Source organism: Diabrotica undecimpunctata, chromosome 11 (assembly GCF_040954645.1).
Source record: "Diabrotica undecimpunctata isolate CICGRU chromosome 11, icDiaUnde3, whole genome shotgun sequence".
Taxonomy (NCBI): Eukaryota; Metazoa; Arthropoda; class Insecta; order Coleoptera; family Chrysomelidae; genus Diabrotica; species Diabrotica undecimpunctata.
Window position 1 is genome coordinate 33687915 of NC_092813.1, and position 16568 is coordinate 33704482.

Genomic DNA, 16568 nt, shown 5'->3' on the forward strand with positions numbered 1-16568 from the left:
AAAAACAGAAGTTGGTCAGCAGTCAGTAAGAACTCGGCACCTGAGGGTGGCCCACGCGAGAGGCGCGCCGAATGAGCGCGCTATTTAACTCGACGGGATAGTGTGACGTACAAGTGTCGGCAACTGGAGATTCGAAGGTACGAAATCTCAAATCCCGGTAGACTGGAGGCGTATTCCCTAGCTAGAGCCTAGATACGCAGAGGTAACTAAGATCTCTATATACTAACCCCACGTATATCTAATAGCACGGAAATTGTCTGACCTTTAATTCCTTGCTTGTCTCTTCTCGTCTCCCTTCGCGCCTGATCGAATATTTTGGTCATAACTGATATTTTGTAATGTACAGTCTAGTTAATACATTGTAAATTCGAAATTTGTTTTGTTATTCCTAGCCGTTACAGGTCGAGACTAGAAGAGATACACATTTCGCTTATGCAGTGCTCCGGCTTCTAACGTAAGCCCATAGCCTCTCACTCTTTGCAGGACCTGAGACCAAGAAGTCCTTAATTCCTTCCTTTCCAAAAATTTCTCTACCCTCTTGTAAATCCGCGAGGGCGAAACCAGTCAGTTCAGACTAGTGGAGCCAGTAAGCCTTGCCCCGCTCGCAGAAATAAGTATCCCCTAAGAATTGTAGAGGTCTTGATAAGGATATTGAGACAGACGTCTTCTACAATGGTGACAGCCTTATCAGAGTGGAGACATTTCACTTGAGGGGTTTAGTCGATTTATTTACAGCTTCAATCATAAATTATCACGCTTAACCCCCCCAATCTATTAGAATGGTGTCTTCACACCCAATATATTTATATTTATTATTAGAATAGTAATTATATATTATTAGAATGGTGTCTTCACCCCCAATATACTTTTATGTATTATTACAAGGCTAAATCCCCGGTTTGTCAAGACATTTTGTTGCGAGAACAGGTTATATTTGAAAAGGGTGGCCGAGATACAGAAAGATCGGCCGAGGGGAATTGAGGTCAGGTAGGAAGAGTTTTTTGAACGAGAGTCAAGCAAGAGATCTCAAATAGAAAAGATGTTAGGGTGATTAGTAATCAGGAGTTGATTCAATCTTCTTGGTGTGGATGTCTTAAGACCGGTTAAGATGATAATACTCTTTGCATAATGGCAGTTTAGAACAGAGTAATTATCATAAGATTTGTGCAGTACACCGGAACTGAAGAAATTTTGGAAATTATTATATAGGATGTCCCACCAGCTTTGTTGTCGTTTGCCTGCTTGATCCAGTCACATCTGCTTCAGATCTTCGTCCCTGCGTATGGAAATAGTTTCCTTTTGTTCAAATTGAGAGTTTTGTCCTTGCAGCTCCAATCCCAGAGATAGCAAGTTTTCCAAAGTTAAGTGTCAAAGTTAGTGAATCAAGGTAACATTTAACATATTAATTTTAAAGTAAAGACAGACATTTTTTTGCTAAACTAATAATTGCTTTCATTAAAATTTAAAATAATTTGTAAAAATTATTAAATTGTAAATTTTATGGTTTAACTTAGCTGTCATTTTAATTGTTTTTTTTTAATTTAATGTTAACATATGACAGCAAGCTTTATTCTTTTCGATATTTATTTGTTTTGTTTGTTTTAAAAAAAGGTTAATCTCTGTGAGGTAACATTTGTAAGTTTTTGTAGTATCTCTAACCCCTGGAGTTTGTAAACAGGCAACACATGTAAGTTTTTTTTTTGTAATTTTGTATTTTGCAACTTTTAATAATTTTTGTGCAATCTGTATGTTTGATAACTGTTTGTATGAGACAAAAATAAACGTTTTGATTTGTTTCTCTGATCCATTTTTTTATTTATTTCAGGAAAATCTCCCAACCCGTTCGTGTTTCTTTATTTTAGGAAGGAAGAAACTTTCTTTACTCCAGCAGGAAGTTTTCTCGAAGCGGCGTCCCATTTAAATAGCTAGAGGTATTTCTTCTTGTCTTTATTTGCCCAGTTGCCCAGGAGATTTATGTAAGTACCCCTTTGTTTCATTTTTTTGTGTAGATACCCCAATCCGACCCATTTATTTCAACTTATCCACGACCCCAGCTCTCCAGCTAATCCCTGAGTGCCGTTCGCATACGTATCGATTTGTTTTGCTTGCCCTTTCTCAACTCCTTTAGTTTCTGTCCCCAATTTCCTACCCCCATAATCTTTTCTTGGACGGAAATTTGTTCGTTTTATATGGATGTTGATGCAGGTTGAGGCATGATGTCAGGGGAGAAAGGAGTAGTAGATTGACTGTTATTAGAATCAATTAAATTTGTTGTTGATTCTAGTTTATCGGGACAGTTGGTGGCGATATGTCCAGACTTTATGCAGTTATAACAGGCCATAGTTTCTTGAGATAAGAATATTCGATATGTTGTATTATCGAAGTCTAAGGTGAATGAGTCGGGTAAGGAGATATTATGGGGACTGACATATATTTGACTTCTGAAACTTAAAATATGATTATATTCGGTAAGGGTGGAACTGATTTTTAGAAAAGTGACAGGAGAGACCATATTAAGTCCAATAGTTTGTAGATAATCAACTAACAGACTGTGTGGTATTGTTGGACATACGTTTAAAAAACAACACGTTCCGCTGGTGAGATTAATCTTCTAGCTTGTACAATATTGTTCTGGATTTGTATGTGCCCATGGTTTTGCATGAATTTGTCCACAATTTGTTTGTTTGCAAGGTACATGCAAATCCGATTATTGGATAGTCGGGAGGAAAATACAATATTTTTGGGATGAATTAGGTTACCCAAAGGAATTAAGTAATCTTGCAGTCGAGTATTTTCTAAAGCGCTGAAGACAATTGCTTGGTGTTTTGAGAGGAATTGTGTAGAAGCTGCTGATGAATAGGTTTTATTGGTATTTGTCTGTAATTGCGATACTTGTGGTATGTTAGAGAGACTCTGAATATTAGGTTCCATTTTTGATTTTAACACGGAACATGTGTTTAAAAATAATACGGACCTGCCTAGTAATCAAACAGGTAGTAAAACTGGAATAATGTTTCTTGAGTCGTATCTTACTTATAATTGTTAAATTAAAAGTTAACCAAAAACTTGTTGATCACGTTATATTAATAAAAACTAATATGATGTGTTCACTTACTGGTGTTTCATGTTTCATAAATCAACTATTATAATTACTGCATAAAATTTGCAAATTTGTTGAGACTAAAATAAACACGCCTTTCGGTGGGAAGTTTTGGGAAAAATTTCACCTGGTCTGATTGAGAAGCAAAATGCATTTAACAAAGAAGGCCATGATGCAACGTGTCAGGGGAATTATTAGGCAAATCGAAAATAATGGTCCCTTGTCTGTCATTTGAATTTTGATTTATATTAAGGATAGTTAAGTTATATTGTTGAATAATTTAATAAAATATAAGATTATTGTGGTCAGAGTTATATGCTTTTGAAATTTTTCCCAAAACTTTAGGATCATACGTTATCTATATCGGCAGCTCTTATCTATACGGTAGTTTTTTAACATGTTATATTTACAATTCTTTCTGGAACGAGCTGTAATTTTTCTGAAATAACCATATTGTGTGGTTGAGGCGCATTGTCGGTTCGGCATGATTTGTCACATGCTCTTTAACGTATTCTTCAATACTAATCCAGATACTTCCGTTTTGTTACTTAATCTCTTATTTGACTTTCAATCTACTTTTAATGTTACTATAAATGGTCAAGTAGCGTATTTGTACAGTTTAGTTATAAGCTAAATTAGGTGTTGTGATATGCCTACTTCTTTTATCCGCCATAAGTGTATCCGCCTGTTCATGTGTATCCAATGTATAGTGGGATATTGGATTCCCTAGACTTAAAAATCGACATTATTGAAATTAGACAGTAAAAATTATAATAATATTGATTTATAAATTATTGTGATTTAAATTTTACTACTTCATGAAACAAATATTGCACGTCATAAACTGTAGCAATCGGAAAGTTACAAGATCTCCTTGTTGTACAGAGTTTTCTATAATTTTATGGGGTAACAAATATTAGAGTACTATCACTTTCTTAAAATGTTACACGAAAACTCAACTCGATATACGAACATTTATACAATAAATGTTTCAGTGACATGCATTAAAAGAAAATACTAATGTATAAAAATGGAAATTTTCCAAGTTTAAAAATAATTAAAGCAAGTAATATAAATTTTCACCTTGCTTAGTAAACAAAAAAGTAAAATACAAGTTATATGTCGGTTAACAAATTATATTATAAAATGTTTAACTACATTAGCCAAGTATCTATGAAAAGGCCACTATCAAGGCTGTTGAGTCTCATTAAAAGGACCAAGCTAGATAAAGTGCTTTAAAATAAGGGGTAAACACAATAGATCTGCAAAGGTCGCAGTGTATCAGGCTCTATTGGCTGCCCCATTTTCTACATTCTACATCTATGAAATTCCTCGATGACTAAATTGATGAATATTTAAATAAATTTCAAGTTCCAAAATGTACCTGCTGCAAAATTTGAAAATCTACGACTAATAAAATTATTGGAAACATTGCAGGAGCTTAGGTGTATACGCGAAAAGGTGCATACGGATCCCAAAAATTTTTTATCGTATTACGGAGTCCACTTGATCCTATGCGTTGGTCGGAGTCTACATAAAGCGCTACTTAGATAATAATATACACGGTGTATATTATCCTGGAGTTCGTATAATACTGTTTTGTTAGTACGAAGCCCACAGTAACCGTTAGATCTAAATGTAGGAAATAAATAAATAAATAGGAAATAAATTTGGAAAACTCCAATATAGTTATATATATTGGAGTTTTCCAAAACATATTTTTAAAAAATTTTTATTTAACACAAAACAGTAACAATACGTTTTATTATGATAAAAGCAGAATCTAGACTAACTTACAATATGATTTGTATACAGAATGAAATATACCTAATACCAATATGACGTTCCGAAGAAATAGAAACAAATCCAGTTTTGGGTCAAAATCCACACCGGCTTTTGAACCGGTGACAGGACCGGATTTAAAATTAATCAACCATGACTTCGAATAAAACTATGAATACTACTCACACTTCATCTCACGTCTCATATTCCAGTATTGTCATTGCATTTAAAGATCCAACTGAAGAACAAGCTATAGTACTTTCCAGTATTGAAGGAACCAAAGTTCATGACTACACCATCCCGTTGGTTCACTAGTTGGTCCACGTAACGTATCCTGAATGCTCTAAGCAAGCCAACCCCACTACTTTTAATGTACACTCAGAAACTTCTCAAAACATATTACCAACAGTAAATACCTCTAATAACCAAACAGAACTACAAAGTTCTGACAAAGTTCTGACAAAGCTAATTCATTCACTGCTAGTGCATACCTTAAAACTTTTCAAAACACATTAATTACAATAAAATCCTCTAATAACCAAACAGAACAAATTATGGAAACTGACAATAACCTGACAGGACCCATAAGTAATAGAAGTGAAACATCTTTTTTAAAAGCTCCAACATCATCAACCTCAAACAACATCAGAAATCCTACTCCAGTAGAATTAACAGCAGATCCAATTACTACAAACGTCCCTAATCAACTAAAAAGGTTCATCTCATTTTCTCCAGACATTAACGAAAATACCCCACAGAACGATTCACAGATATTTACTTCGCCTATAGTAAGCAAACAAAAAAAAAGTCAACCAGAAATTCTTGCGAAGAACTTTTACTTTCACTAGAGTCAATTAAAGACAAAATAGAAAACAGATCACCACCGTTTATCCTAAACTATAATGAAATATGTGACTTTCTAGAAAACACAATATATGCCAATTACCGTGAAATAATTTCAAAAGATTACTCGAATGAAACTGCCGAGCTAATTGAGATCCTTAATTTTGTTCACGCTTATACCCACAATTCAAAATAAAAAAAATAATATAACTAGATTAAAAAAAAACTAAACCCCAATAATATCTCTTCCACAGAATAGACAGATGAACAATTATCTCAGGCAGAATTCTAACATGTCCAATTACTTTATTTTACAGTGGAATCTTAATGGGTTTTATACCAACTTAGAACAGTTAAAACTATTAATAAATGAATTATGCCCAAAGATCTTATGTCTTCAAGAAACTCATTTTAAACAAGCTAATATAAATCTTAAAAATTATCTATGTTTTCCAAAAAACAGAGTAGCACAACAGGCCAGTGGCGGAGTAGCTATCTTCGTAAGTAAAGACCTAGAAGCTAAGCAAATTACAATAAGTACTAATCTCGAAGCTGTAGCAGTGAGTATAACATACCAAAAAAATATTAATATATGCAACATTTATTAACCATATCCTAGCAAGCTAGACCTACAAGAACTAAATAACCTTCTTGATCAAATTCCACACCAACAAATAGTTTTAGGGGATATGAACTGCCATTATTCTGCATGGGGAAGCTCTAAAACAGACAAATACGGTAATCCAATAAAACATCGCAACGATAAACGCAGAGCGACAGTGGACCAAGATGACGACATGACTGGACCCGAAATACTAAGGTCTGAAGTGGAAAAAGCCATTTCATCGACAAAACCGACAAACGACTTAACACCAGGTCCCGACAACATACAGAGCGAGATCATAAAACTCCTATACGAAACGGATGACCACTTCCTCGATTTTCTGACAGGCCTTTTTAACACCTTTTACGACAAAGGGGAGATTCGGGAGGAATGGCTTCGATCGCCCTTTGTAGCCATACCTAAAACACCAAGTGCAAAACACTGTGATCAACACCGCTTAATAAGCTTGATAAATCACATTACCAAAGTTTTCACCAAAATCATACACAATAGAATATATAACAAATGCGAAGCAAATATATCGGAGTCACAGTTCGGATTCCGAAGCGCATTGGGCACAAGAGAGGCGATCTTCAGTCTGCAAGTTTTAATTCAAAGATGCAGAGACATGCACAAGGCACTTGTGCTTCATCGACTTCTCCAAGGCGTTTGACAAGGTCAGACATGATAAACTCATGGAAATGCTCAGGAAGATGCATACTGATGGCAAGGATCTGCGCATAATAACCAGTCTCTATTGGAACCAAAGTGCTGAGATAAAGATGGTCAACTTACACAGTGGGAAGATAGATATTAAAAAGGGTGTACGACAGGGATGCGTCCTCTCGCCGCTCCTGTTCAATATATACTCTGAACAAATCTTCAGAGAAGCACTGGGAGAAGTTTCGGAGGGTATCAAAGTAAACGGAGAGGTAATCAATAATATTAGATATGCTGACGACACAGTTATTATCGCAAATGACTGCAACGAGCTTCAAAGACTCATGCAAAGCATATACACAGCAAGTCAAGAATATGGTTTAGACCTCAATACAACCAAAACTAAATGCATGCTCATCGGCAGAACACAACAACCTCCTATGCAATTGACATTAAACAACCGAAAAATAGAACAAGTGGAGACATACACATACCTTGGAACCACAGTCAACACAAAATGGGACCAGTCAACAGAAATAATATCACGAATTGCAAAAGCACGAAACGCGTTCAACAATATGAAAAAGTGGTTCACAAGCAAAATCTCATTGGAACTAAAATTAAGACTGGTCAAGTGTTATGTCTTCCCGGTCTTGTTCTATGGAGCAGAGGCATGGACCACAATAGAAGCCACCCTGAAGAAACTAGAATCCTTTGAGCTGTGGATATATCGCCGTATTCTTCGGATATCCTGGACAGACCACATCACTAACGTGGAAGTAATGCAGAGAATAGACAAAAGCAAAGAAATAATCTTCACCGTAAAGAAACGGAAGCTTGAGTACTTCGGACATGTCATGAGGCATACTAAGTACCGGCTGCTACAGTTAATAGTCCAAGGAAGAATCGACAGTAGGAGGGGACCGGGAAGAAGACGACACTCATGGATGCATAACCTGCGACAATGGTTCGGACTAACATCGACCGAACTGTTCAGAGGTGCCGTAAACAAAGTCAAAATAGCCTTGTTAATAGCCAACGTCCGAAACGGATAGGGCAAAGGAAGGAAGAAATAAAACATCTCATTGACTCTTCTGATCTACTATTATTTAATACAGAAGAACCTACCAGATTTTAACTCCTATAACGGCTCTTTTTCCGCCATATATTTATCATTATGTAGTAAATCCTTATCAACGTTCCTTACGTGGAATACTTTAAAATCGTTATATGACAGTGACCACTTTCCTATCTGCATATCATTAAATGAAATTCAATCTCCTAATTCTCCAACCTATCAATCCTGGAAATTAAAGACTGCAAACTGGTCGTCTTATCAAGATGACATTGAAAAGAAAATTGAAAACTATCATCTAAGTAATGATATAAACTCTAATATTACCTCTATTAAACAACATAGTTATAGAAGCAGCTTTAAATAATATGGGTAAAACAAAGCTCCGCAAAAGACCTCCAGTACCTTGGGGGAACAATGAAGTAGCATATCCTCTATCTTCTAGCAATCATGCTTTTCATGTACTTAAAAAACATAATACTAATGAAAATTTACTAAATTTAAAAAAAACTCAGGAGAGAGTGATTGGCGGTCAGGCTAGTTGGATGTGTGTAGTGTCGCTCCGAAATTAAATTCCAATTTTGGGTGGTTTCGAGTGTAATCTGCATGCAAATTAGTGTAAAGTGTATTTAAAAAGGACATTTATGTAAGTAAATAATCAGTTATCTGATTTTGAACTGTATTAAATTAATAGTTAGTTTTAATTGCCCTACGGATAAAAGTGAAACTTCTGAGTGGTCGAAACGAGTTGAGCTTTTTGCGCTGGACGGGTGATTAAGAACGATAAACAATAATAATTATCAACAAAAACAATAGGTCTGTTATTCAGGTTTCGGTAAAACTATACAGAATTATAAAGGCTGAATTTATTTGCTGTTTTGATATTGATTGTATTTTGTAGCTACAAGTGGTAGAAGTCGAAACTGGTTAGGATCGAGAATAATTGCTAAGATTTAACTGTAGAGGTAGGCGCGGCGCTTGTCGAGATCCGTAACCGTTACTTATAATATTTATATTTATAAATACTTTAATTATTTGAATAAGAAGAAAAATGGCGGATGGTAAGGTTGATGAAGATGGTAAAAGAAAAAGCAAAGAGGAGCTAGACATATTTAGCAGGATCAGAAAAGTGAGCCGAATGCCAGACAGGTCGAAACCAACAACGAATGAAACCACGCCAGAACGAAATGATGGAACTAATGAGACAAATAGCAAGCGATAATAAAAAGAAAAACAGGGACCTGGAAGAGATAAAAATACAATGGGTAATATGATTGAGGAACTAAAAGAAATTAGTAAGGAAAATAGTGAATACAAATTGCAAATGAAAGAAATAATAAGAGAAAATAAAAATCTAAAGAAAGAAATGACAACGATGAAACAAAAAATAGATAAAATAGATAAAATATAAGATGGAAGCATGTCAGAAAGAAAAGAAGAAAAATAACCTAATAATGGGAGGCTTACCAATAGACACAATAGAAGCAGAGCAACTGGAGAACTTCATAGAAACAAAAATGGGAGTAAAATCAGAAATAAATAGGGTACAAAAGATAAATGAAACAATGTGTGTTATCGAATGTAAAAATTCGAAGATAAAATGAAAATACTGAAAGCCAAGGGTAAACTAATAAACTATAAACAACATAGAGTATATATAGAATGTGACCTAACATTGAAAGAGATAGAGATACAAAGAAATCTTAGGAAGATAGCAGCAGATGAAAAGACTAATGGGAAAAGGACAAAAATTGGATATGGTTTCATAGTTATTGAAGGCATTAAGTGGAAATGGAATCAAAAAACAAGCCAGTAGAAAAGATAACATACAATACAGAACCAACTGGTTCAAAAAACTGAAGAAAACAGAATGACGGACCGAGAAAAAAAACAGGCACAGAACAGGGACATGAGCAGATCTAAAGATAATAACACAAACGGAAGTAAAAACAAATTGAAGTACAACTTAAACACAGAAAAGAACAAAACAATTTGGAAAATGGCATCATGGAATGTGAGAGGTATAAATGGGAAGGAAATAGAACTGGGGGAAGAAATTAGAGATAAGAACATTGAAATAGTAGCTATAACAGAGACAAAGAAAAAAGGAAAAGGATCAATAATATTAGAAAACGGAATGTTACTAATATACAGTGGAGTGGAAGAAACGAAGAGAGCTCAGGCAGGAGTAGCGTGCATGATAAAGAAGGAGAGTATCAACAAAATAAAAAATTGAATAATTACAACGAACGTATACTAAGAGTAGACATAGATATGGATACAGAGGAAACCAATACAAACCTAATCATATGTTATGGACCAGATGAAGACGCAACAAAAAACGAAAAGAATGAATTCTGAGACAAATTACAAGAAGTGATAAATGATTGTACAGAGAAAATTGTGATCACAGGAGACATGAACAGTAGAGTGGGGAAAGAAACAGATAAATTGAACAATGTCATCGGTCCTTATGGGGAGGACAAACTAAACAAAAATGGAAAATTACTACTCGAATTCTGTCTAGACAATAACCTGGTGATTATGAACACACACTTCCAACATAAAAGGATACACAAGATCACAAGAGAAATCAAATCAAGAGACGAACAATCAATTATAGACTATACTATAGTGCAAAAAACAGAGAAGAACTGGCTAAGAGACGTAAGGGTAAAAAGAAGTTATGAAATTGGTAGTGACCACTATCTACTAGAAACCACATTCAAAAGCAAAAAAAAAGAAATAAAAAGAAATGAGAACATAAACAGAAAACACAAAGAAATAATAAAAATTTATAAACTAAGGGAAGAAACAACGAGAATAAGATACTCAGAAGGACTAGAGAAAGAGATGAATAATGAACATGAAATAACAGAAACAATAGAAGAAGAAGGGGGAAAATTTAAAAATGCGATGATAAAAACAGCTAAATCAATATGTGGAACCACAAGAAATAACAACCGAGGGAAACGAACATCTTGGTGGAACGATGAAGTGAAAAGAGAAATAAAAGAAAAGAAGAAAGTATGGAAAGAATACATCCAAGACAAAACACAACAAAAATATGAAAATTATAAGAGACAAAGAACAAAAGTTAAAGAGATAGTTAAGAAAGAGAAAAAGAAAAGTTGGGAAAAATTCGGGGAAAAAAATGGAAGAAAACAGCACAGAAAACGTAAAATTATTTTACAGAACACTGAAAAACCTAAGAAGCAACAAAGAAACGAAACTAAAACAAATAATGAACAAGAAAGGAACAATAATAAACGACGATAAGACAATAATGGAAAGATGGAGGGAACATTTTCAGCTGATACTGAATGGAAATCAAGCGAATACAATGGAGAAGGAAAGCCACAACAGGAGAGTATCCATGAGAAACACGGAAAATCCAGAAACTATAGAAAAAGAAGAACTGGAAGAAGCAATAAGAAAGATAAAGATTGCAAAAGCACCAGGAAGCGATGCAGTAGCACCAGAAATGATGAAATATATAGGAGTAAAAGCAAAAGAAAAATTGTTATACATATATAACCTAATATGGAAGAGAAAAGTAATACCCAGAGAATGGACAAATGCAGTAATTATACCTATATACAAGAAAGGAAACACAAGAGACTGTAGGAACTATAGAGGTATATCACTACTATGTGTAGCAGCAAAAGTATACGAAACCATAATAGAAAGGAAAATTAGAACATAAATTAGAGGATGTACAAAGTGGATTCAGGAAAGGACACAACACACAAGACCATATATTCACCATGCAACAAGTAATAGAAAAAGCCTTAAAGAAAAATAAAGAAATACATCTGAGCTTTATAGACATGGAAAAAGCATTCGACTCAGTCAAAAGAAAAGATATATGGGAAAGCCTAAAGAAGAAACAAGTAAGTGAAGAACTGATAGAAGCAACAAAGAGTATATACATGAAAACAACAAATACAGTAAGAATGTTAAATATACAGTCAGAACCATTTGAAACAACCCAAGGAGTTAGACAAGGGGAAACAACCCAAGGACACAACACACAAGACCATATATTCACCATGCAACAAGTAATAGAAAAAGCCTTAAAGAAAAATAAAAAAATATATCTGAGCTTTATAGACATGGAAAAAGCATTCGACTCAGTCAAAAGAAAAGATATATGGGAAAGCCTAAAGAAGAAACAAGTAAGTGAAGAACTGATAGAAGCAACAAAGAGTATATACATGAAAACAACAAATACAGTAAGAATGTTAAATATACAGTCAGAACCATTTGAAACAACCCAAGGAGTTAGACAAGGGGGAATTCTCAGCCCAGTACTATTCATAAATGTAATAGATGAGATAGTGAAAGAATGTAAGAAAACATTCAAGAAATACTGCATCGGTTGGAACAGAATGCAAATGATAAATGCTGAGATGTGTATATTTGCAGACGACATAGTATTAATTGCGGAAACTGCAGAAAAACTGAAATACAACTTAGAGAAATAGAACCTAGAAGCAAGCAAATACAACTTAAACGTAAACAAAGAGAAGACTCAAATAATAAAAATATTAAGAAAACAAGGGACGGAAGATCAAATAGAAGTAATGATAGACCAACAAAAAATAATACAGACAAATTCATACAAATCCTTAGAAACAGTAATCAACAACAAAGGAGACATCGAGGATGATCTTAACAACAGAATGGAAAACACAGGAAAACTATTCCAAGCACTAAATAGAGGATTCCTTAATAACAAAAAAATATCAACAAAGACCAAGATGACAATATACAAAACAATATATAGACCTACAGTGACATATGGAGCAGAAAATTGGATATTAAACAAAAGACATCAGAGCAGAATTCAGGCAGCAGAGATGAAATACCTCAGAAGAACGATAGGAGTAAAAAGAACTGATAGAATCAGAAATGAAGAAATAAGAGAAAGACTCAAAATCAAACCGTTACTCGAGTCAATCAAAGAGAAAAAATTGGCATGGTTCGGACATCTAACCCGGATGGACAATAATAGACTGATTAAGTCAGTAGACAACTACTGATTAAGTAAGTAAGTAAAGTAAAAAAACTCAGAGCAACAGCAAGATACCTCATAAAGAAAAGCAAAAGAGATACCTGAAGAGCGTACGTATCATCTATCAATTCGTCTACATAGACATAGAAGCACATAATGCTTCTACAATCTGCATTAACAACTCTGACAGCCCCTTAACTGCTCCTATATCTCTTCAAGAGTTAGAAGTTTCTCTCTCAAATATAAAAAACACATCTGCAGGACCAGATGATATTCTACCAGTCTTCATAAATAACATACCATTCGGAGCTAAATTAATTCTGTTAGATTTATTTTAATACCTGCTTCTTAAAGCATGAATTCCTAGATCTTTGGTCTCAAGCGATTATCATTCCCATTATTAAGCCTAACAAACCAAAAGACAACCCTACCTCTTACCGACCCATCTCTCTTACATGTTGCATGTGCAAAATCCTAGAAAAAATTTTAAACCTCTGCCTTAAATGGTACTTAGAAAATAATAACTTTCTTACTCCCTTTCAAAGTGGTTTTCGAAGAGGCAGGTCCACATAAGATAATCACGTTGCATTACAGACTTCAATTAATGAAGCTTTTGCAAATAACCAAAAACTAATAGCAATATTTTTCGATATAACCCAAGCCTACGATAGAGCATGGAGACACTGTATTTTACAAACCTTGAAAGATACTGGCATTCAAGGTAACATACTTGTATGTATAAATATTTTTTTTTAAATCGCTCAATTCAAGTTAGAATAAATGGTGTTACAAGCTCCTCTAAGATACTAAATAATGGAATTCCTAAAGGTTCGATTGTTAGTCCAACTTTATTCTTAATCGCTTTTAATAGTATTATGGATGATAAAAACGGGATTTGTTTTTTCTACTGAAAAAACATGATACATTATTTTTAATAAAAATAAAACCCACCTCACAACTAGTCTAACATTAAATAATTTACGTTTAGAACAGTCAAAAGTAATAAACTTTCTAGGTCTAACTTTTGAGAAAACTTTAAATTGGAATTCGCACATAAATAAATTTCAGCTTTTCTGTCAAAAGAGATTAAATATACTCAAAATATTATCCAAAAAAATTTGTGGTGCTGATCATAAAATATTAATTAGGCTTGACAACCGCTCATTAAAACTGCATATTTTACGATGCTGCATGTAAAACCACTCTAAAAAAACTAAACAGTATTCAATCTACAGCTTTGAGATTAGCACTGGGAGCTTTTAAAACTAGGCCGGTTAGTAGTATGCAAGTTTTAACTGAAGAACCTCCATATCATATAAGATGACTATCCTTGAACTACATTGCAAATATATCATCCCAGAAACAGCATCCTGTATTTTTCCACATCTGCAACCCTGGCCTTCTTCCTAACAATAATACTAAAAACTCTACACCCCTCATAGAAAGAATAAAGCTCACAACTTTCGATTTGAATCATCTTAATCTATCGCTACATATAAATGCAAACTATCCCCCATGGACCAGCCACCCAGTAACTATTGACGTAACTCTTACCAAGTATCCCAAATCAACTACAAATTCCACACTAATTAAATCTCTATTCATGGAAATTCTAGACCACTACCCTAAGTATTTGCAAATGTTTACCGATGCCTCTGGAACTCCCTATGGTTGCGCTGCTGCCTACTACTGTATCTAAAGAAAATATTCTTACAGCATATCGATACCAACCAACTGCAGTATACTAACAGGTGAAGCTACAGCTATTTTGGAAGCCCTAATCTTCTACGAAAAGAGTAGACCGATGAAATGCATTATCGTAACAGACTCATTAAATGCATTACTGGAACTGAAACAAATATATACCAACAACCCTATTATACAGAGTATAAAAAACGAACTAGAAAAATTTCGATCATTAGGAAAGGAAGTGGCTTTTATTTGGGTACCTTCACATTATGATATGACATTAGGCAGCAGTAATGTCATTACTGGATTAAGGCTGTGGGAAGCAAAAATCCTGTAGGCTTAATTCCAGATAGTCACAGGCGACACTCACATTATGAGTTAAGCGGCTGTGATACTGCGATCTTAGGGCACTCTTTTGTCCTGGAGTTTGAGAAACCGGCTTCGAAGGCGGAGGAACTAAGACTTTTAGTGAACGGCATAAGGATGCAGAAGGCAAGGAGAAACCACTGCATTAAAGACTTCTTGTAAGTATCTCTAGTACAATTATCATGGTGATAAAAAACTTTAAGATTCCGACTACTGATCATGAAAATCGGAATTCAAGATCCGGCAGGGAAGGTAAATCTAGCTCAAACCGTGAGGCCTTCCAGGTCGTTATCAAGAGAAATCCTCACGAACCAAACTACATTCTAGATTATGGATCTCTAAGAGTATTGCGAACAGCCATAAAGATAGGTACATGGAACGTTAGAACAATGTACGAGGCGGGAAAAATCTATAATGCCATTCATGAAATGGAAAGACTCTCGATTAATATTATGGGAATAAGCGAAATGCGCTGGACAAATACGGGATACCGAGTTATCAAAGATCACAAAATATTCTACTCAGGAAATCTTAAGAACGAACATATAAATGGAGTGGGCCTAACTATGAATAATAAAATCGCCAACTGTGTCAGTCACTTTGTACCTGTATCAGAAAGGATGCTCTTAGTTCAGCTAAACACAACTCCCATAAAAACAAACATTATTCAAGTATACGCTCCTACAGCGGACGCCCCAGAAGAAATCATAGAAGAATTTTACAATGACCTTACTAATATTGTCAAAAGGATTCGGAAAAACGAAATAACACTAATAATGGGAGACTTTAATGCCAAAGTTGTAACTTTAACAAATTTCATAGGATTATTTAAGACTTATACTATGTCAGAAGTTAAATGAATATTGAGTTTTCATCGAAATTATTTACAAAATAAACGTTTGAAAAAGGGGTATGTTTTTTACTTATAAACAATTGTAATAACTTCTATATTTGTCAAGCTACAGACTTGTACGTACAACCACTAGATAGCTGGTATAAAAACTCACATTTAACAAAAAAATAAACCTCCTATGAACAATAGAAACAAGGTTAGCGACAATTTTTTGTTAATTATATCTCCATTGTTTATAAACATTAAGAAGTAAAATTTGCACAAATTTTGAATGAAAATCTAAACTTTATATTGAATTTTATAGCTACTAAATTCATCCAATTTTTCGAAACTTAAAACCTTTCGAAACGAAGTTACTTTCGAATGATCGACATAGGAAAGTGGAGGGGAAACTGTTTTAGCTCCTCGCTGCAAAATGTAATATTATGGTTACGGATTTATCATTCAAAAGCTTCAACAGTTCTGTAGGAATTTCATCAAGTCCATTTTCTTTTCCATTTTTAGCGTTTCTTATTGCGTATTCTACTTCTTCTTTCAATATGTCTGGCCCAGTTGCATTGATTATCTGAGTTAAGTTGT